Genomic DNA, 23,951 nt, shown 5'->3' with positions numbered 1-23,951 from the left:
TATGAATTCTTCATTTACAATGAGCGAGTAGTTCCCTAACTTGATGGGGAGTTGATTGAAAGAAACCCTTGAAGTTGGGATGCTCAAGAGAAAGGTTGTAGTTGGGTTTATTGTTGGATTGCTCTCTAGTCACTAACACCAATCCTCCCAAGAGCGGATTGGAACTTGTGGATAGAATAGCATTCCAACTTGTTTAACTTTCCCTTACTTAGTGAGGGACAACTAAACAGAATAATCCCCAATTATTAATTAGTCTTGAGAGTACTGCAACAAGAATAGGGCTTCCAACTAATCAACTCCCAGTCAAGGCTTTTATTTAAATTTATATAAATTCTCTAATTTAATTTTCTGCCATTCAACTCAAATCTTTTTGAAAACATCTGATTAATAAAATAGCACACTTTTCTGCAACTCATTGGGAGACGACCTGGGATTCATACTCCCAGTATTTTGATTTTAATTTTTGTGACACCCTTCTAAATTGATAAGCGGATTTCTGGTTGGTTAAGAACTATACTTGCAACGCATATTTTATAATCATTCTTAACTCGCCAATTTCCGCTTGCATCAGTAAGCAAGTATTTGAGTGCTGCATGATCAGTGAACACAATTACTTTTGAGCCAATAAGATATGATCCAAAATTATCAAAAGCAAAAACTATGGCTAAAAGTTCTTTCTCCGTGGTGGTATAGTTCCTTTGATTCTCATTAAGAACCTTGCTAGCATAATAAATAACATGTACTAGCTTGTCTTTCCTATGTCCTAGAACAGCACTAACAGCAAAATCAGATGCATCATACATTAGTTCAAAGGGAAGATCCCAGCTTGGTGGTGCTATAATAGGTGCAGAGGAGAGTTTCTCCTTAAGTTCATCAAAGGCTACCATGCATTCTCTATCAAAAACAAAGGGAGTATTTGAGACAAGTAGGTTGCTAAGGGGTTTTGCAATCTTTAAAAAATCTTTGATAAACCTCCTATAGAACCCAGCGTGTCCCAAAATACTTCTGATTGCTTTGACATTGCAAGGTGGAGGTAATTTTTTAATTACTTCCACTTTTACCTTGTCCACTTCTATGCCATCTTTTGAAATCTTGTGACCAAGAACCACCCCTTCAGTTACCATAAAATGGCACTTCTCCTAGTTTAAAACTAGGTTGGTTTCTTGAAACCTTTTCAGCACAAGAGCAAGATGGTATAGGCAATCAGAATATGAGTTCCCAAATACAGGGAAGTCGTCCATGAATACTTCTATAAACTTCTCAATCATGTCTGAAAAAATGGAGAGCATGCACCTTTGAAATGTTGTAGGTGTATTGCACAATCCAAAGGGCATTCTCTTATAAGCAAAGACACCATATGGACAAGTAAATGAAGTTTTTTCCTGATCCTTGGGGTCTACAACAATTTGATTGTAACCCGAATACCCATCTAGGAAGTAATAATACTCATGTCCTGCCAATCTTTCAAGCATCTGGTCCATGAAAGGTAAGGGAAAGTGATCCTTCCGGGTGGCTTCATTAAGTTTCTGGTAGTCAATGCACATACGCCATCCGATCACTGTCCTTGTGAGTATCAATTCATTCTTCTCATTTGCCACAACAGTGATCCCTCCCTTCTTAGGAACTACTTGCACCGGGCTTACCCAAGGGCTGTCTGAGATGGGGTAGATCACCCCTGCTTGCCACAATTTCAGCATTTCTTTCTGAACCACTTCATTCATAGTTAGGTTCAGCCTCCTTTGTTGTTGTCTTGAAGGTTTGGCATCTTCTTCAAGTAAGATCTTATGCATACACATTGAAGGACTGATCCCTTTTAAATCTGCAAGTGTCCAGCCTATGGCATCCTTGTGTTATCTCAGCACTTGGATAAGCTCCTCTTCTTGTTCCTTGCTCATACTTGAATTTATGATCACTGGGTGAGTGTTGTTAGCACCCAGATATGCATATTTCAAGCTGGGTGGTAAGGTCTTCAGCTCTAGTTTTGGTGACTCTACATCTTTGTTGTCTGTAGTGGTTGGCATGATTGAGTTTCTCATGGTTGCTTGTGGTGGTTCTCCATCTGATGCTTGTTCCAGCTCAATGGTTCCTCCACATTGTTCTTCTTCCAAGACTTCTTGAACTATCTGTTCCTTGGTGTCTACCAGCATGCATTCTCCTATGGATTCCTTGGGGTAACTCATTGCTTTAAAGACGTTGAAGACCATTTTTTCTTCATACAACCTCAAGACTTATTCCCCTTTTTGCACATCAATGATGGCTCCAGCAGTAGCTAGGAATGGTCTTCCTAGGATAATTGACGTGTTGGCCTCTTCTTCCATGTCCAGCATGATGAAATCAGCAGGGAAAATGAATTCTCCTACTTTCACTAGCAAGTCCTCCACCACCCCATGTGGAAACTTAAATGTTCTGTCAGCCAATTAGAATGCCATTCTTGTTGGCTTGGCTTCCTCAATCTTCATCCTTCTCATCATGTTTAGGGACATAAGATTTATGCTAGCTCCCAAATCACACAAAGCTTTCTCAATGGTGATGTCCCTTATGATGCAGGGGATTTGAAAACACCCTGGGTCTTTCAGCTTTTGAGGCAGCTTCTTCTGTATAATGGCGCTATATTCTTCAGTCAATATTATGGTTTCTTTTGCCTCCCAGTTCCTCTTTTTGGTTATAAGCTCCTTCAAAAATTTGGCATAGAGTGGCATTTGTTCTAATGCCTCAGCAAATGGTATGTTGATTTGGAGCCTCTTGAAGATCTCTAGGAACTTAGAAAACTGACCATCCTTCCCATCTTTTCTCAGTCTTTGTGGGTATGGTGCTTTTGGCACATAAGGCTTCAAGACTGGTTTTGGTGGAGGTGGAGCAGGGATCTCCCCTTCATCCTTGTTCTCATGCTTTGCTGCAACTTCTTCATGATCGTCTTTGCTTGGGGTTCCTTCCTCCACAACCTTTCCACTTATTAGAGTAATGGCTTTGCATTCCCCTCTTGGGTTAGCCATGGTATCACTGGGAAATGTGTGTGTGGGAAGTGGGAATTTCTTGGATAAAATCCCCACTTGTGCTTCCAACTTTGAGATTGTTGCGCCTTGATTTTTCAAATTTGACATGTATTCCTCTTGATTAGCATCTATCCTTCTGTCAGTTTCTTCTTGGGCACTTCCTCCATATGAGCAATTATTCTGAACAAGTGTGATGAGCTGAGGCTTTAGCTCAAAATTATTGGCATGAATTATTGGCTTCAGGATGCTACTGCCACAATTTCCTGGGTTTGGGTTGATGTAGGAGCCTAAGACTCTCCTTTCTTACCCATCATGATTTATTGGGCCTTCTCTGGCATGGTTGTGAGCTTCTTCTTCATGGTGGTTTTCCATATTCTCCTCCATGTCTGTTTCAAAATACTCTTCCTCTTCCTCAGCACCAATGACTCCCTTCCCTCTTGCTTCCCTCCTTAATATAAGAAAGATCCTCTCAAGTTCAGAATCAAAGGAAGTTGAAGCCCCGCTTCTCCTACCTGTCATACAACCAACAAGGTAAAAAGCAAGAAAGAAAATGATTGAAGAAATTACTATTGTTGAAGTGGTTGTTAGTGTGAGTGTTGCAATTAATCAAACAGTTAGAAGAGTGGAAATACGGATGACGAATAAATGTAATTAAAGAAGAAAGAAATAGAACTCAAAATAAAAATTAAAATAATAAAAAATAAAAGGTGCTAAATAGAAGAAACTAAAATAACAAGGAATTTAAATTGCTTAATCTAGCTCTCCAATCAATTTAATCATAATCAAATTTAAGCCAATCCCTAGCAACGGTGCCATAAAACTTCATGAATCCAATTCACACCCCCATTCAAAATTGGTGAATTAGTTCTTTTGGCAAGCGCACCAAAATTATCGTCAAGTAATAACCCATAGTAGAGTGGGATCGTATCCACAGAGATTGGCAAATTCAAGCAGTTTTAATTAATTAATGAATTAGTCAAGTGGATCAATAGGATTATGAAGTGCAGAATTGTAAATAACATAAATGTAAATGACTAGAATATAAAGAAAAGCAATAAAGTGCAGAAATATAAATGGCAGAATGTAAAGTGCAGAATCATAAATGACTTGAATGTAAATGGGAATGGGGAATTGCTGAATGTAAAATTAAGCTGTAAAGAAATGGATAGATAAGAATGGGGAAATTCATCTGATGGTGGGAAATATTGTCTCTTTGGATCAAATCTAGCTTATATCCTCTTCAATCATGCAACTCATTGACCTCTTGGCAATCATGATTGATTGAGTCCCAATCCCTTGGTGACTCAATCTCTCAGATCTTGATCAATAGCCAATTCCTTGGTCTAATTGCTCTTGAAGAGAGATAGGCTTGGTCCCTGATTATACCACACACCATTATAGGTCCAAGTAGAGGGAGGATTATATGTCATATATCCAAATACCAAAACCCAGATTCTACTCAAGTGTGAGAAGGGATTGAGCAATTATTCTGAACAAGTGTGATGAGCTGAGGCTTCAGCTCAAAATTATTGGCATGAATTATTGGCTTTAGGATTCTGCTGCCACAATTTCCTGGGTTTGGGTTGATGTAGGAGCCTAAGACTCTCCTTTCTTGCCCATCATGATTTACTGGGCCTTCTCTGGCATGGTTGTGAGCTTCTTCTTCATGGTGGTTTTCCATATTCTCCTCCATGTCTGTTTCAAAATACTCTTCCTCTTCCTCAGCACCAATGACTCCCTTCCCTCTTGCTTCCCTCCTTAATATAAGAAAGATCCTCTCAAGTTCAGAATCAAAGGAAGTTGAAGCCCCGCTTCTCCTACCTGTCATACAACCAACAAGGCAAAAAGCAAGAAAGAAAATGAATGAAGAAATTACTCTTGTTAGAGTGGTTGTTAGTGTGAGTGGTGCAATTAATTAAACAGTTAGAAGAGTGGAAATACGGATGACGAATAAAAGTAATTAAAGAAGAAATAAATAGAACTCAAAATAAAAATTAAAATAATAAAAAATAAAAGGTGCTAAATAGAAGAAACTAAAATAACAAGGAATTTAAATTGCTTAATCTAGCTCTCCAATCAATTTAATCATAATCAAATTTAAGCCAATCCCTAGCAACGGTGCCATAAAACTTCATGAATCCAATTCACACCCCCATTCAAAATTGGTGAATTAGTTCTTTTGGCAAGCGCACCAAAATTATCGTCAAGTAATAACCCATAGTAGAGTGGGATCGTATCCACAGAGATTGGCAAATTCAAGCAGTTTTAATTAATTAATGAATTAGTCAAGTGGATCAAATCAAAGAGAAGATGAAAAGAAGAAGAATTTCACTATTATCAATCCATCAAGTACAACAGAGCTCCCTCTCTCAATGAGAGGGAAGTTAGCTACTCATAGCTCAAAAAGTACTCAAAAGTGAAGTATAAAAGTGGATCTAACACTAACTGCTTAACCCCCTCTTCATTACTTCTCGGGGGTATTTATACTACTCCTAGTAAAATAAAAGAATTACAAAAGTGAAAAAAAAAATTACATTTTGGAGGGAAAAGAAAACACTCAATAAGCGTGACTTCCCAGCTGGCGTGTGGCTGGCGCTTTACTGGCGTGTCACGTGCCCTTCTTTTCTAGCTTGGCGTGCCACACCCAATACTTTTAGTGGCACGCTTATCTCCCTATCAACCTTGGCGTGCCACGCCTTCGAACTCAAGTGGCACGCCATAGTGGAATTCTTGTGTTGGCGTGCCACGCCTTCGAACTCAAGTAGCACACCCTTTGCCTTTTTCCACCTTTCCTTGCCTCTGAAAACTTGAACTGGCATGCCACGCCCAGGGTCTGGCATACCACGCCCTTGTCTATGCTTGGCTAAGTCTTTATGGAAAGTTGCACTAGCGTGGCACGCCCAGGGTCTGGCCTGGCGTGCCACGCCCCTTTTGTGAGTGAGTGGTTCCTCTGTTTGGCGTGCCATGCCACGAACTCAAATGGCATGCCCCAATGCTTCTTTGCTCTCTGAATGACGCTGGCGTGCCATACCTGGTTGCTCAAGTGGCACGCCCAAGTGAAGAATGGTGAGTGGCGTCCCACGCCTTTGATACCAAGTGGCACGCCCCATGTAATTGGCCTCCTTCATCCTCCCTGGAAACTTATACCAGCGTGCCACGCCTAAAGGCTGGCATGCCACGCCCATGATCTTGTCTTGGTTCCAGTAGTTGGCGTGCCACGCTTCAGCCTTCAAGTGGCACGCCATAGTGACATGCTTGGGTTGACGTGCCACGCCTTCGATACCAAGTGGCACGCCCAGTCTTCAATTTCCTTCAGCCCCTTCTCTGGATTATTGTACCAGCGTGCCACGCCATGCTGTTCAAGTGGCACGCCCATGGATTTGTGAACTCTTCAGGCTTGGCGTGCCACGCCTGGGTTCTCAAGTGGCACGCCCAAGTGACTTCTTGGAGCTAGCGTGCCACGCCTTCGATACCAAATGGCACGCCATAGTGGAGGTTCTTCTTGGAATGGTGAGTTAGTGTGCCACGCCCCTTTGCTCAAGTGGCACGCCCATAATAATTGATGGGTCAGGCGTGCCACGCTCAGTCCCTGGCGTGCCATGCCCACATGCATGCTTGGACTTCTTCTATGGACTTTAGTACTGGCGTGCCACGCCCAGCTCCTGGCGTGCCACGCCATTGCATTTTTTTGGTGTTTGCTCCCAAGTGACACGCCGGTTTCACACGCCCAGCTTCTTGTTTGTCTTCTACCCATTTTTTGGTGGCATAGGGGGATGATCTTCTCCTTCATCCTTATCCGGGGCAGGGATGATTTTTCCATCCTCAACAACATTATCCAAACTAAAAAAGACTCAGGTCAAGCTCGGGAGCAAGAACTCGGACCTGAGCTTTTAGGTTCTCATACGCATCAGTCACACTGCCCACAAGATGACCCTGGAGCTCGGCATAGTCAGCATGAGCAGACTCCAACCTCTCCCTAGCCTCCAACAGCTCACCATAGGTACGGGTATAACTCTCCTTCGACTTCTTGGCCATCTCCTCGGCCAGATTCGCAGCAGCCTCCGCAGCAACATCCCTGGATTTTTCTTTTTCTACATCCAGCTCCAGTTTAATAACTCTGGCGTCCAGCTCATCCTTCAACCCTTAATCCTGTCATACTCTGACTTGGCTTCCAGCATAAACTCTTTCGTCGCATGGATGGGAGAATCTTGGATTGAGTGAAACAAAGCCGCACCCATGTGCGCCATCCGAACACTACTTCTGGTAATGAAATCCAGATGGTGCAGGATAGACATGTCATCCATAGGAAGTCGGCCATAAGGGGCAATCTGGTTATCAACAAACCCCACAGCATCGAAGTCAGGGGCATCCAGATTATAAGGTTCAACAGTCTTTTGCTTCTTTGGAGGAGGACTAGTAGCAGAGGGAGAAGCAGCGCTAGAGGTTGCTTGGGTAGGATCAGAAGGAGCCAAACGAACCTGGGGAGTTGGGATAATCTTCCTCGGCCCAGAAGTGTCCAAGGTCGAACTCCTCAGTTTAACATTAGAAGATCCCTCCCCAGGACCTTTGGTTGAGATATTCTGGGCAGTAGTTGCCTTTCTCGCCCTCTTAAAAGCCTTCATAGAGTCAGTAGTCTTCACCATCTCTGAAAAAAATAAAGCAGCAAAACCAAAGTTGCAAGTTAGAAAGAGATGGATTGACAAAACTAACAAAATAACAAAGACAAAGCTAAAAAGAAATTGGCAGCTACCTAATTCAGTTCGAAGGAGGGAAGGATTCCCCAAGAACCTATTTGTATCGAGATGGGAAGGCTCCCCCCAATTCTCCTCTAGTACATGTACAAAAGCCTGCTCAACCTCATCCAACATTTTCCAAGTATATCTAGACACTACCATATTCTGTTGCCAACATAAGGGGAAAGCAGGCTCATTATTCTGTTCCAAGAAGAAAGGCCGAGCTCCTTCAATAGCTCGGACCTTGAAGTAATAGTTTTTGAAATCCCTAAAAGATTCATCATACATAGAAAAAACTTTCTTTCGCTGGGCAGCTCAGAAAGAAATCCAAGAAGCCTTCTTCTTAGCTGCCCCAGGCTTCGTCAAAACAAAAAGGTAAAGAAAGAGAGTTTGAGAAGGTCGGACATCCAGTTCTTGGCAAAATAATTGGAAGATCTTTATAAAGCCCCACGAGTTCGGGTGAAGCTGAGAAGGAGCAACGTTACAGGACCACAACAAGTCGGTCTCAAAGGAAGTAAAAGGAATGGTGATGTTCATTTGGCTAAAAAAGTAGTCATAAGCATAAAAGAAGGGGCGTTCCCCCTTAGTCAAAAAAGGAAAACAAACTCTCTCATCAGGGTCAGGTGCTATCAACTCATAATCCTTTTCCTAATCTCTATTACTACAAACCCTGTAATGTCTCCTAAGCTGCACACAATACTCAGAATTAACCACAGAAATGCACATCAAGACGAGGGAGTCTAGACAGTCAGACATGCCCTCGAAGACTTTGGAGGACGTCTCGACAATATTTTTGTGAGTAGACATGGGTCAACTAGTCCTACAGTGAGAAAAAGGAAAAAATAGGTTACTAATCAAATAGCTCTGACAAGATAGAAAACATCTCAGACAAATATGGAGATAACTTGGACAATAGAATGCAAAAGTTAAAAGACTCAGAAACAGTAGTAAAAGGAAACCCCAGAACTTACACGAAAGTCCAGGGGCATCCTTTGGAGGCAATAACAAAGTAAGAACCCAGGAAAAGGAGGAAAATCAACAGTCAACAGTCCGAAACCTCTCAAACAAGAAAACAACCCCCCTTAGACAGTGACACCCCACAAAGAAAGTCACAGTTCATAAAAAAGGAGTCAAAGTCACGATCTTTTCACAGTTTATCAGCAAAGGGATTTTCGTCGCATCAAAAGGAAATCATCCATGCCATACAAAGCAGCATACCATCAAACATCAAACAAACCACGCAGAAATCATCAAGAAAGATCCAACCTTTTTGAAATCCTTTGGAGTTCACTACGTCAAACTACAAACTGACAGCCGAACAAAAATGGCGATTCATACAAATCAAAAAAACCCTCAGAGCACACATTTACAGTGATAATCAGACACAACAAAAGCAGAGAAAGATGCAAACTTTCCAAAACGAATTCAAGCAAAAGAATAAAACTTTTCAGAATTAAAACATTGCAAACACGAAAAATGGCGTGGAAGGTAAAAGAGAAAGAAGAAGAAAACCAACCTGCAGACAAGAAGGAGACGATTAGAGATTGAAGCAAGCGACACCGGCCAATCACCTCTCGAGTAAAAGAAAAGGGAAGCGCGAAAATGCAAAAACGAAAAAAAAAAGGAGAAGTTACAGTGAGCAAGAGAAGAGAAAATTGAAGGAAGCTTTGAAAAATTCAAAAATGAGATACAAAAGAGGGAAACAAAGGAAACGGCAAGGGAGTTAATGGGTTTTACTCTCGCACATTCCCAAGGAAAGGCAAAACGCACGTTGCAATTAAAAAGGGGGTGAGAAAAACGCTCCGCATTTAAGCCACTCTACAATGAGATCAAGATGCTCGAGCTCGGCTTCCCCAACAAAGGAGATCGAAGTCTAAAAAGGGACACAACTCCAAAAGGAAGACCGTGCTCAACCAGGGCACTGTTCATGCCCTGGGTCGAGCTATACGACCCGGGCTGATTAAAGAAAATTTGACCGACCTCCTCAGGTCTGGAATTTCCCAACCTCTTCTCAAAGAGTTTGGCCAAATCACTACAGAGAGCCCAGGCAGGCCCAAATAAAGGGACACAGTCCAATCTAAAGGCAGCCAAAGCCTAGAAAGATAAGGGTGGTCCCCCAAAGGATAAGATGACTTCACTCAAAGATAAGATAAGATAAGATAATTATCTTATCTCCAAAAAGGTCACTCTACCCTACTATAAATACACTGGAGCACCCAGGGATAACTCATACTCTGATTCTACTAAAAACCTGCTTAAAGTCCATGCTAACTTAAGCATCGGAGTCTCTTGCATGTACTACCACCCTTCGGTGACGAAGGATCAACAGCATCTCTAGCTCCACCAGCTCCAACAAGTCAGACACGACTACTCCGGCCACCACAGCAGATCTCAACCGAGATCGACCTACAGTTTCAGGTAACCCTCGGAATTGTTCTCAAATTGACCACTAAGGATTCTCAAATCACCAATTCAATGAGACCTAATGACTTAAGGTCACTCAATTCCCTTAGCCTAGGCCAAGAGTAAAGAAAACTACTCAAAAACTAGAGCAAATATTTCATCAAACACCTAGAGTGCAATAAAGGTAAACATCATAAAATGTAAGAATTAACAAAACCCATAACTATCATAAGCAAGAAATCAATAATAGGAATGAAGATAAACATAAAAGAAGACATGGAAACATAAAATTGTTTTAGAAGAAATCAAGATCCAACAACAACAAAAGCAGAGAAAGATGCAAACTTTCCAAAACGAATTCAAGCAAAAGAATAAAACTTTTCAGAATTAAAACATTGCAAACACGAAAAATGGCGTGGAAGGTAAAAGAGAAAGAAGAAGAAAACCAACCTGCAGACAAGAAGGAGACGATTAGAGATTGAAGCAAGCGACACCGGCCAATCACCTCTCGAGTAAAAGAAAAGAAAAAATGGCGATTCATACAAATCAAAAAAACCCTCAGAGCACACATTTACAGTGATAATCAGACACAACAAAAGCAGAGAAAGATGCAAACTTTCCAAAACGAATTCAAGCAAAAGAATAAAACTTTTCAGAATTAAAACATTGCAAACACGAAAAATGGCGTGGAAGGTAAAAGAGAAAGAAGAAGAAAACCAACCTGCAGACAAGAAGGAGACGATTAGAGATTGAAGCAAGCGACACCGGCCAATCACCTCTCGAGTAAAAGAAAAGGGAAGCGCGAAAATGCAAAAACGAAAAAAAAAAGGAGAAGTTACAGTGAGCAAGAGAAGAGAAAATTGAAGGAAGCTTTGAAAAATTCAAAAATGAGATACAAAAGAGGGAAACAAAGGAAACGGCAAGGGAGTTAATGGGTTTTACTCTCGCACATTCCCAAGGAAAGGCAAAACGCACGTTGCAATTAAAAAGGGGGTGAGAAAAACGCTCCGCATTTAAGCCACTCTACAATGAGATCAAGATGCTCGAGCTCGGCTTCCCCAACAAAGGAGATCGAAGTCTAAAAAGGGACACAACTCCAAAAGGAAGACCGTGCTCAACCAGGGCACTGTTCACGCCCTGGGTCGACCTATACGACCCGGGCTGATTAAAGAAAATTTGACCGACCTCCTCAGGTCTGGAATTTCCCAACCTTTTCTCAAAGAGTTTGGCCAAATCGCTACAAAGAGCCCAGGCAGGCCCAAATAAAGGGACACAGTCCAATCTAAAGGCAGCCAAAGCCTAGAAAGATAAGGGTGGTCCCCCAAAGGATAAGATGACTTCACTCAAAGATAAGATAAGATAAGATAATTATCTTATCTCCAAAAAGGTCACTCTACACTACTATAAATACACTGGAGCACCCAGGGATAACTCATACTCTGATTCTACTAAAAACCTGCTTAAAGTCCATGCTAACTTAAGCATCGGAGTCTCTTGCATGTACTACCACCCTTCGGTGACGAAGGATCAACAGCATCTCTAGCTCCACCAGCTCCAACAAGTCAGACACGACTACTCTGGCCACCACAGCAGATCTCAACCGAGATCGACCTACAGTTTCAGGTAACCCTCGGAATTGTTCTCAAATTGACCACTAAGGATTCTCAAATCACCAATTCAATGAGACCTAATGACTTAAGGTCACTCAATTCCCTTAGCCTAGGCCAAGAGTAAAGAAAACTACTCAAAAACTAGAGCAAATATTTCATCAAACACCTAGAGTGCAATAAAGGTAAATATCATAAAATGTAAGAATTAACAAAACCCATAACTATCATAAGCAAGAAATCAATAATAGGAATGAAGATAAACATAAAAGAAGACATGGAAACATAAAATTGCATTAGAAGAAATCAAGATCCAACAATGGTTCATCAACATAAAAGAGAGCAAAATAAGAAATTAACAAGAGAAGTGACTAAACTAAAATGCTAGAACGAATAAAAGTAATGGAAAACTAAAATGAAACAAGATTAAAATCTAGATCAAAAAAGAAATGGAAATAAAAACCCTAAATCTAGAGAGAGGAGAGAGCCTCTCATTCTAGAATTCTACCCTAAAACGTTACGGAAACTACACTATGACTACTTGGTTCATTTCCCCTTCAATCCCAGGTTCAATAGCATCAAAAATGGGTTGGATTGGGCCCAAAATGCTTCAGAAATCGCTGGTCACGTGTTGCATGCATGGGCGACGCATGCACATTGCCAAACTGCAAAGCAACTATGGAAAATTGTATATCATTGTGAAGCCTCGGATGTTAGCTTTCCAACGCAACTAGAACCACCTCATTTGGACCTTTGTAACTCAAGTTATGATCATTTTAGTGTGAAGAGGTCAGGATTGAAAGCTTAGCAATTCCTTCATTTCTTCATGAGTTCTCCATTTTTACATGCTTTTTTTTCATTCCTACATGCAAAGGTTCTTTGGAAAAGTTTTAAAATTTTTTTGTAATTGAAAAACAGGAACATGTAAGACTCAAACCAAGAACAAATATTAAACAAAGGAAAGAAAAATATTTTTGAAAAACTTTTTTTTTAATTTTCGAAAAAAATAGAGAAGAAGAAAATAGAAATAAAAGACTTAACAAGAACACAAGACTCAAATCAAGAACAACAATTAAAAAAAGAAAAGAAAAATATTTTTGAAAATGATTTTTAATTTTTCGAAAATTTGAAGAAGAAAATAAAAATAAAAGACTTAATTAAAATAATGTAAAATAAACTACCTGATCTAGGGAGCAAGGCAATCCTTCTATTTATTCAAACTCAGCAATCCCCCGCAACGGCGTCAAAAATTTGGTAGCACAAAACCCCACACCTTTTCGTACTCTTGTACCAGCAAGTGCACTGGGTTGTCCATGTAATACCTGAGTGAGTCAGTGTCGATCCCACGAGGATTGTAGTTTGAAGTAAGCTTTGGTTATCTTGCAGGTCTTAGTCAGGCAGAATCAGAAGGTTGTTGGATAAACTTTGAATGATTATATGTCATATATAGAGTTGTAAGAGTAATGTGTGAAAAGTGTAAAACCAATTGGATTAAATCAGTGAGAGGAATAGAGTTAAGGATTGGAGTTGCTTTGCCTTGCTGAAATAACTCTTTACTGTCTTCTTTGCTTTTGAATGATCTTCTTCTATGGCAGGCTGTATGTGATCAAAGCCATTGTCCATGGTCATTGATCTCCTCTGCTACAGAGGGTGAAGCTCTAGCAGCGCATTCTCTTGGCGATCCTACTCAAAATGCCACAGACAAAGTTGAAACTTCCAGATCAGAGAATGCTGCTTCTATAAATTCTAGCCTATACCACGGAGACCCTAATCTCCCTAGAAATTGGCTTAACTGGTGTCTCGAGAAGTCTCCAACGAAGTCGTGGATTAACCATATGAAAGATGTATAAATATAGCTGTTGGCTCATGCTTTCCGGCCACGTATTCACACGAACCCAAATAGACGCGGGTGTTTGTCAGGCACGTTCATCTTAATGTGATGAACAGATCTAATTTGTCAGATCATCCTACTCACCATGATGAAGATCGGATATACATCTTAGAAGTAAATCAAACACGAATCGAAAAAGAAATAGCAATACTTTTATTAATTCATAGGACTCAGTAGGGCTCCTCCCCTCAACCTACGAGGTTTAGAAACTCATACTAAAAGTAAAAATATAAAGGAAAAACGAAAATAGGGCTGAATGATGTGCGTGATGTCTATAGATTAATTAAAATACACTTTGAATACTAAACAGATGACTAATAAGGGTAAAAGAGTCTATTTAGTGCTAAAATCCACTTATGGGGCCAACTTGATGAGTATTTGGGCTGAGCTTTGATGAGATCCACATGCTATGAGGTTTCTTGGGTGTGGAACACCAGCTAGGTGGTCCTCATTGGTCGTTTGGACTCTAGTTTCTACTTTTGGGCGCTGGATGCCTGGAAGGGGGCAGGAAGCTGGCGTTGGACGCCAGTTTTGGGCGTTCTAATCCAAAAAAAAGTATGGACTGTTATATATTGCTAGAAATCTCTGGAAGTCATCTTTTTATAGCTCTTAAGAGCGCTCCATTAGGACTTTTGTAGCTCTAGAAAATCTCTTCTGAATGCAGGGAGGTCAAATCTGGATAACATCTACAGTGCTTTCTCTGTCTTTGAATTAGACTTCTGCTCTAGCTCCTCAATTTCTACCAGAAAATACCTGAAATTGTACAAAAGCACAAAAACTCATATTAGAATCCAAAACTATGAATTTAACACTAAAATCTATAAAAACTTAATAAAAACTAAACAAAAACTACTAAAAACTATATGAAAATGATGTCAACAAGCGTATAAAATATCCGCTCATCACCTGCTCCCATAGAAGTCAGGAGTGGGTCTGTATAAGACCCCAAGGTTCTTCTTGGTTGTGCCTCTCCCTCTAGATCCATAGTGCACTCTTCCGGACCTTGCATATTCATAAACCCCAATTTTGTGGTTTATATTGTGTAGAATTTGGGGGGGGAGTTTTATGAATATTTTCCACACTTATTCATAAAAATTGCATGGTTTTGTGTTCTCTTCCTAATTTTGCTTCATGATGGAAAACATGCTTCTTTTGCCTTAAAAATGCCATATTTTGATCCTCTTCTATTACCATTTAATGCCGTGATACGTTTGTTGAGTGATTTCAAAGTTTGTAGGGCAAGAATGACCTAGAAGAGAGAAAGGAAGCATGCACAAGTGGAAGGAACATGAACTTCCTAATTTTGCTTCATGATGGAAAACATGCTTCTTTTGCCTTAAAAATGCCATATTTTGATCCTCTTCTATTATCATTCGATGCCGTGATATGTTTGTTGAGTGATTTTAGAGTTTGTAGGGCAAGAATGACCTAGAAGAAAGAGGAGAAGCATGCACAAGTGGAAGGAACATGAAGAATTGAGCTTTGGAGAATCGGCTGCAATGTGCACGTGTAGCCCACGCGCACGCGTGGGTGCAAGGAGCTAGGCATGGCGCGCTAGAGTGACGCATTCGCGTGGATTTGCGAATTCCCCATTGACGCGTATGCATGCTTGATGCGTATGCGTGAATCGCGAAACTCAGGCGACGCGTACGTGTGACCCACGCGTATGCGTGACGAGCAGCACGTGACCTCATTAATGAAATCGTGGCTGGCAATTTATGAGGAGCTCCAGGCCCAAATTCAGCTGGATTCTGCATGGAAAAGACTCAGGAACTCTAGAGGGAGAGGGGGAGATCATTCATTGTAGACTGGGCACATATTTTGGCTTCTTTTGGTTCTTATGTTCTAGAGAGAGGAACTCTCACTCTCCTCTAGATCTAGTTTGATTTTATCTTTCCTAGTTGAATTCTGAATTGGTTTTTGTTAATTCTAGTTTTAGTTGTTCAATTTGAATTCTCTAGCATACTTTTGTTTAGATCTTGTGTTTGAATTGTGGATGTTCTTGTTAGTTCTCATTTTCTTCTCACTTTATGAATTTTGTAGATCTTGAATTCTCACTAGTACATTGATGTTTTCCATGATTAATAGTGTTGTTTGGATTGTTTTTCATTGATAATTGTTAGTGGGTACTTGTAGTTTTCAATTAATTTGTAATTTAAATATGTCTTTTGCTAGTGCATACTATGTGTTTGATGAAATGTTTCCTTTGATTATGGAGTAGTTTTCTTAACCCTTGGTCTAGGCTAAGGAAATTGGGTAAACTTGAGTCATTGGGTATAATTGAATTGGTGATTTGAGAACCCTTAGTGGTCAATTTGATAATCATTGACACTAGCTTGCTACTAAGTCAATTAGTAGCTAGGTTAGGATTTATGGATTGATGTTGACTAAGACATTTGACATACTTCAAGTATAGAGGTAAACTTAATGAGCTTGGTTCCTCACAATTGTCAAGATATGGTTATTAGACTAGGATGGTGACCCCAATTTCTATGCCTAGCCAAGAGTTCCTTTTATTATTCATATTATTTTAAAATTTGAATTTAAAACAAGATAAGATAAAATTTTGAATGTAAAGAGAAAGATAAGACAATGATTTGAAATGATAACAAGAAAGTTTAAAATTTGAATTTTTGAATTTTTGAAATTTGAAAAATTAAAAAGACAAACATTAAAAGACACCAAACTTAAAATTTTTTTGAAATCTAAGGACAAGATTTTCGAAATTTTTGGCGGACAAACACAAAAGGACATCAAACTTAAAAATTTTAAGATCAAACAAAGAAAAATAGCAAGAACAATTTGAATACCAAGAAGAACACCAAGAAAAATTTTCGAAAAATTAAAGAAAAGAAAAACCAAGAAAAACCAAAAACACACCAAACTTTAAATTTTTAGGATCAAAGACTCAAATTTTTTGAAAATTAGCAGAAAAACACAAAGTGAAACTAAACTTAAATTTTTTGAAATCAAACAAGGAAAATAACCAAGAATAATTCGAATATCAAAACGGGAAACAGAAAAAATTTCGAAAATTTAAAGAAAAAGAAAAAAATAGACGGGACACCAAACGTAAAAACAGACACAAGACTCAAGCAAAAGACAAAGATTACTAAAGAAAAGAAAATGTTTTGAAAATTTTTTGAAAAAGAAAACAAGAAAAACAAGTAAAAGAGCAATGAAACCTTAAAGAACGCCTCATCTATGCAACAAGATAGTCCGATAGTTTGTTAATCCCAGAACAATCCTCGGCAACGGCGCCAAAAACTTGATGCACAAAATTGACTCCGCAATATTCGCACAGATAGACCGGCAAGTGCACCAGATCATCCAAGTAATACCTCAGGTGATTGAGGGTCGATCCTACGGAGATTGTCGGATTGAGCAAGCAATGGCTATTTTGTAGATCTTAGTCAGGAAGATAGAAAATATTGTTGTTGTAGAAAAACGCATAAAAATGGAATAAATAAAGTATTACTGGATAGGTGTGAAATCAGTGATGAGGGAACGGTTGAGGCTTCGGAGATGCTTCCTCTTTCTGGATCAACTTTTCTCACTGTATACTTCAACTTCTGATAATTCATTCCCTGGCAGGCTGTAAGTGACTAACGACAGGTCAGTGGTCATTAGTCTCCTCTGCTTCAGATCAAACGCGAGGTCAGTGGTCATCCAATCTGAACGGGGGTGAAGCTCCTGCAGTCCATTCCCATGGTGATCCTACTCAAAGTGCCACCGGCAATGTTGGATCTTCTGGATCAGAGAACGCTGCGTCTTGATTCAAGCCTCTACCACAAAGGCCCTAATCGCCCCATAACTCGGCTGAACTGATGTCTCCAAGTCCCCAACGAAGTCGTGGATTAGCCGTCTAAGAGATATATAATCAAGCTTGTGGTTCAATACTATCCCGTCAAGGACTTAATTTCTGCCCTCTCAACCACAACAAGCACCTTTTCAGCCTCAGAAATTTGACTTAGAACCTATTGTTACAGAAATCTCCAAGATTACTCGTAGTTTTATGCAGAAAACCAGAGCTTCACTCAGAAACTTGGAGATTCAAGTGGGTCAGTTGAGCAAGCAAGCACTTGAGAGGCCTTCTAATACTCTTCCTAGTGATACAGTGCCTAATCCAAGGGAAGAATGCAAGGCCATTCAAAAGCAAAGGTTAATGAGGAGGTTGAAAAAAAAGCTCATGAGGAGGATAAGAGCAAGGAAGAGAACACCCCTCCAAGACACCTAGATAACCCTTTTCTGGTTGATCTTGAGAAATATCCGGTGTTGCCTAAAGCACCCGAGTACAAGCCCAATATACCATATCCTTAAAGGTTTCAGAAGGCCTCCAAAGACAAGCAATTTCCCAGATTTTTAAAGGCTTCAGGAAGCTTCAGATTAACATTCCTTTTGTAGAGGCCCTTGAAAAAATGTCTCTTTATGCCAAGTTCATGAAAGAGTTATTAAGATTCCTTTTCCAAATTCTGAGGGGTGTGTGAGAGTTGATCTTATTCAGCCATTAATTCATGAGGTTCTTGAAGCTGAAGAGCCTGATGAGGTTTTAGAACAGCCTTTAGAGGATAATTTACTTGAGATTGATGACTCACTACCTCCAAAGGGGAAGGGCCTCCGAAGCTTAAGTTGAAACCCTTGCCTCCCTCTTTGAAGTATGCATTCCTAGGCGAGCATGATTCTTATCCAGTGATCATTAGCTCCTCTTTGAGGCATGAAGAAGAGGAAGCACTACTTGAAGTGCTCAAGAGTCATAAAACGACTCTTGGATGGACCATTAGTGATTTGAAAAAGATTAGTCTAGCTAAGTGTATGCACAAGATCTTGCTTGAGGATGATACTAAACCGATGCTGCAACCACAAAGGTGACTAAATCCAACCATAAAAGAGGTGATCCAAAAAAAAGTAATAAAGCTTTGGGAAGCCAGGATAATTTACCCAATTTCGGATAGTCTGTGGGTGAGTCCTGTGCAAGCGGTTCCCAAGAAAGGAGGGATGACAGTGATCAAGAATAAGAAGAATGAGCTTATTCCCATAAGGACTGTCACATGGTGGCGTATGTGTGTTGATTTCAGAAGGCGCAATAATGCAATAAGAAAGGATCAATTTCCCTTGCCTTTCATTGATCAGATGCTTGAGAGGTTACCGGTCATGCTTTTTACTATTTTCTAGATGGATATTCTGGCTATAATTAGATTCCCCTTCGCGGTATTTACTTACCAGAGGATGACATTTAGACTGTGTAATGCCCTAGCAACTTTTTAGAAGTATATGCTTTTCATATTTTTTGACATGGTTGAAAAGTTCATTGAGGTATTTATGGATGATTTTTCTGTATTTGGTAATTCTTTTGATTTTTGCCTGTGAGACCTTTCCTTGGTCTTGAAATGGTACCAAGAAACAAAGCTTGTTTTGAATTGCAAAAAAATTTCATTTTATGGTAATTGAAGGTATTATTCCCGACGTGTCCAGTCGGTGGATGACGTCCGGAGCGGGTGCGTCTGATTTGTTGGATTGGCTGTACTGCTGATCCTTCGTCACCGGAAGGTGGGGGGTACCTGCAAGAGACTCCAATGCTTAAGTTAGCATGGGTATTAAGCAGGTTTTTTGTAGAATCAGAGTATGAGTTATACTTGGGTGCTCCAGTGTATTTATAGTGGTTGTAGAGTGACCTTTCTAGATAATATAAGTTAGTTATCTTATCTTATCTTTATCTTTGAGTTGAGGTCAGCTTATCTTCAAGGGAACCGCCCTTATCTCTATCTGCTTGGACTGCCCTTCGTTTCTTCTTTTCCTACGTTGCGGCGTCGCTTGTCGATTCTCGGGACAACTTTCATTTTTACATCTCCTTGAAGCTTTTCTCTTCTCTAGGTGAGTTCCATTCGTACTTTCTTTCACTTTCGCTGCTTTGGCTTTTTGTAATTAAGTTGCGATTTTGCTTTGAGGGAAGTTTGGATCTTTCTGCTTTTATTGTGCCTGGTTACTATCGTAATGCGTGCTCTGAAGTTTTCTCATCCTTTTGTAAGAATCTTTTCGCCTTTCCTATTGCTTTAATGTGCCTAGGGCTTCTGCATGTTATTTCTCGTTTGTACTTTTGATGATAATTTGTTTGATTCTGGAAAAAAGGCTATGTCTTTGATGATTTCTGTTTGGTATGCTCGGTGTTGGTGTTTGTTCTTTGCTGATGATTTTTTGCTTGATTTCGAAAAAGTTTACGCCTTTCCGCTTGGCCATTTCTGATAAACTGTAGAAATAGTGCTTTCTTCTGATAAACTGTATGAGAGTGGACCTTTTGCATTTTCGCTTTCTTTTGTTTTCTTTTTGGATTTTATTTTGATGAGTGCTGGGATGTAGGCCGTAGATATAACTTGAAAACCTTGCCTGTTTACTGCCTCCAAGGGATGCCCCAAGACCTTTGTCTTGAGTCTTGGGGTTTTCCCTTTTTGTTTATCCGCCCGTCGAGATGTTTTGCCCTCTGTCCGAGATGTTTTTGAGTAATCCATTCTTTTTTTCTTTTTGTAGGATTTAGTTGACCTCATGTCTTCCCGAAATAACATTGTAGAGATGCCTTCCCAAGTCCCTGCGGGTATGGTCGATTGGGTGGACTCCATGGTTCTCATGTGTGTCTCGCTGGTTGATTCTGAGTTTTGTGCTCAGCTTAGGCAGTTTCATAGTGTCTGTAGTGATTCTGGTGATGAGAAGAACTACGAGCTTTTTCCTCCTTCTTCTGACGAGAGAGTCTGCTTCTCGACTCGAGTTGTTGACAATCGCCCCTTCTTTTATGCTTACGATTTTTTCTTTGGTCAACTGGGTATTACCCTTCTTTTTACTCCATTTGAAACCGACCTGTTATGGTCTTGTAATGTTGCCCTTTCTCAACTTCACCCCAATTCCTGGGGTTTCATAAAAATTTTCCAATTGTTGTGCGATGGTTTTGGTATTCCTGCTTCCCAATCTCACTTTTTCTATCTGTTTGTCTTGACTAAGCCTGGTGTAGTAAAAAAGAAGTCGGCCTGGGTCTCCTTTCGTTCTACCCAGGGGAAAAAAGTTTTTTCCATGTTTGACGAGTTGTTCCGTGATTTTAAAAACTACTTTTTCAAGGTCCGAGCTATTGAAGGAGCTCGACCCTTTTTTCTAGATGAGAATGACGAACCTGCTTTTCCCTTGGAATGGCAAAAAGATGTGAGGGTCTCCAGGTATTCGTGGGAAATGTTGGATGAGGCTGAGCGAGCCTTTGTGACTATCTTGGAAGAACGCTGGGGTCAACCTCCCCATCTTGACACAAAGAAATTTCTAACCAATCCTGCTCTTCTTCAAACTGAATAGGGTATCTTGTGTTTCTTTTATTATTTTGTTTATGTTGCTTGTAGCTGTCTTTTCCGACTTATCCGACTTGTAGCTGAGTTTTCTGTTTTGTTTGCAGAGGCCATGAAGAATAATGAATCCATGAAAGCTTATAAGAGGGCGCAGAGGGCGACTGCTGCCAGAAATGCTGCTGCCCAGGCGGCTGGGGAGGGATCCTCCCAAGCGCGAGAAGCCATCGGTGCAGAGTTCTGCCGGGGTGAAGAAGGTGATCCCTACACCCCGAGTTCGTTTGGCAGATCCTCACGTCACCTCTGCTGCTCCTTCTATTGCTCCTCCCAATAAAAAACAAAAGCCTGCTGAGCCCTTTGACCTCGATGCTCCAGATTTTAATGCTATTGAGTTCGTGGATCAACAAATCGGTCCTTACAGCACTCTCTCCATGGACGATGTGTCTATCCTCCATCACTTGGAATTCATGGCCCAAAATAATGTGAAGATGGCGTACATGTCGGCTGCCATATATCGAACTGCTCAGAATCTCCCTCTCCACGCTACTAAAGCGTTTATGGAGGAGGCAAAACAGGAGTTTGATCGAATGAAGGAGCTGAAGGAGGAGCTTGAGACGAAGGTAGCCAAGCTGGAGAAGGACTTGAAGAATGAGGAGGCGAGTTCCCAGTCATTGGCGGCTTCTTTGAGATTGGCTGAGGACGCAGTCCTGATGCATAAGGATAGTTATGTTACCTCTTATCGAGAGGTGCTGCGCCTGAGGGAGGAGCTCGACCATGCCCGGGAAGATTATTCTGAGCTTCAGGGTCATCTCGTTGGCAGCGTGACTGCTGCTTACGAGAACTTGAAGGATCAAGTTCGGGTCATTTCTCCCGAGGCCGACCTTACCCTTTTTAGCCTGGATAATATTGTCAGGGATGGTAAGATTGTTCCTGATGATGAGGGTGATGATGATGATGTCGTTCCTCCTGTGTCTTCTACCAAAGTGCCAACCTCTTTGGTTCCCCCCGCTGTGCCCGACCCGGATTGCCAGATCCTGAATCGGGAGGATGGAACTGTGGATGCTGTGCCGATCCAGACTCGCCCTCCTTCTCCTTGTCATGATGCTGTCAAGAAAGCCCCTGATGCTTGTTGATCTTTTCTTAAAATTTTGTGTAGTTGGCCCGGCTTGTGGGCTTTTTAGAACTCTTTTATTTATTTGCTGATACTTCTTAGTTGCTTATCTAGCAACTTTTTATTTTGAAAAACAAACAATAGCCTGCTATCTTTTTTATAGTAGTCTTTGGTGGCCTTTCGAGGCCTTATAACTCTGTAAAAAGTAATCTTTTGACTAGGCATCTTTTCTGTTTTCTGCTGATGTTGAAATCTTGCGGCTCGACCTTCTTGGGTTATTTTTGTCATGTTATTTGTAGCTTGAATCCTTTGAGGTCATGGTTGTAGGGGTCCAACTTGTTTCTTTGGTTTCTTTGCTTTGTATGCTTTCGTTGGTCCCCTTCTAAGCTATTCTCGTAATCCTGTGTCTTGGACCTTTGCTAGGTCTCCTTCAGGGATTACTTTTATGACTTTCCAGTTGTAGGAGTCTGACTTCATTAGGTCGGTCTTTTTTAAGTTATTTATAGTCCTCTTTCTTGGATCTTTGTCAGATCTCTTTCAGGGACTATTTTGATAACTTTTAATTTTCGGCTGACTTTTTTATGTCGAGCCCTTCTAAGTTAAAGTAATCCTCTTTAATAGGGTTGGCCAGACCTCTTTCCAGGGTTTACTTATAACTTGGGTTGACTTGGTCCGACTTCTCAACGTCGGCCAGTCTTTAAGTTATTATTTTAGCAATCCGCAAGACCTCGTCAGGCTCTTTTTTAGATCACTTTCGATAACTTCTTACATTATTCTGTGTTCATCTTTGCCAATTTGTAGAAAGTGGTTTTCATCTCTAGATCGTCCTTTGGGTGAATCGCGTTTTCACCTTTATTTCTTGATCTTGGCTGAGGCATGAGCTTATGATTACTGGGTAATTTTCATCTTCTCCTAAGTATGCATATTTGAGGGAGGGTGGTAGTGCTTTGAGTTTAAGTTTGGGTGCTTTTGACTTTTCGTTCTCTTCCTTTGGTGCACCTTGTATTTGAATCTCTACTGTTGCAACCTCTTCACTAAACGTAGACTCCTCCTCTATTAAACCTTCAGGTTCTTCTTCAAAACTTTCCTGCACTGCATCTTCAAGTGAGTCCAACCTCATACACTCTCCCAATTGCTCTGGTGGATAACTCATGGCCTTGAACACATTGATCGTCATCTTTTCATTGTGTAATCTCAGGGTGAGATCTTTGCTTCTTTTGTCCTGAAATCAAACAATGAAGTGCATCAAAGTTCTAATCCAAGTCATGGGAAATGCAACATCCAATTTGTCATTAAATTCATGCAAAATCCTCATGAAATCATGTAAGGTGCACAATGTATGCTCGAGTCAAGATGTAAGTGAATATCTACCCAAAACTAGCTTATTTCTTAAGGAAATGCATGAAACTATCCTAAAAACAGTAAAGAAAAAGTCAGTGAAACTGGCCAAAATACCCTGGCATCACCAACTTACGGACGTTAAAGCAAAGTGCTAGGTGGGAGACAACCCACCATGGTATGATCGTTCTTTTCCCTATTTTTAATTTTCTTATTCAATAACTCTTCTCTTCATTAGTACATTTCGTGCATCTGCATTTACATACCTTTATATATATAAAAAAAAAAATCACGCGACGCGACCGTCTCATTGACGCGTCCGCGTCGCAGGGAGCTGGGAGACAATTTTAATATGAATAGAGAGTTACGCAGGAGCAGGGCTAGAGGCGTGCCAATGGCACAAATCGTCCCACATGACCGTGTCGCTGACGCGACTGCGTCATATGGGAATAATGGCCTCCCACGCGACCGCGTGCCCCACGTGGCTGCGTGACCTGGATTTCAATGTAACAAGGGTGCACAACCGAAAGTTGTGCTAGAGTGGTGCTGGACTGGCGCTGGA

This window comes from Arachis ipaensis, chromosome B05 (assembly GCF_000816755.2).
Source record: "Arachis ipaensis cultivar K30076 chromosome B05, Araip1.1, whole genome shotgun sequence".
NCBI classification, from domain to species: Eukaryota; Viridiplantae; Streptophyta; class Magnoliopsida; order Fabales; family Fabaceae; genus Arachis; species Arachis ipaensis.
Note: the sequence above shows the minus strand (reverse complement) of the source record.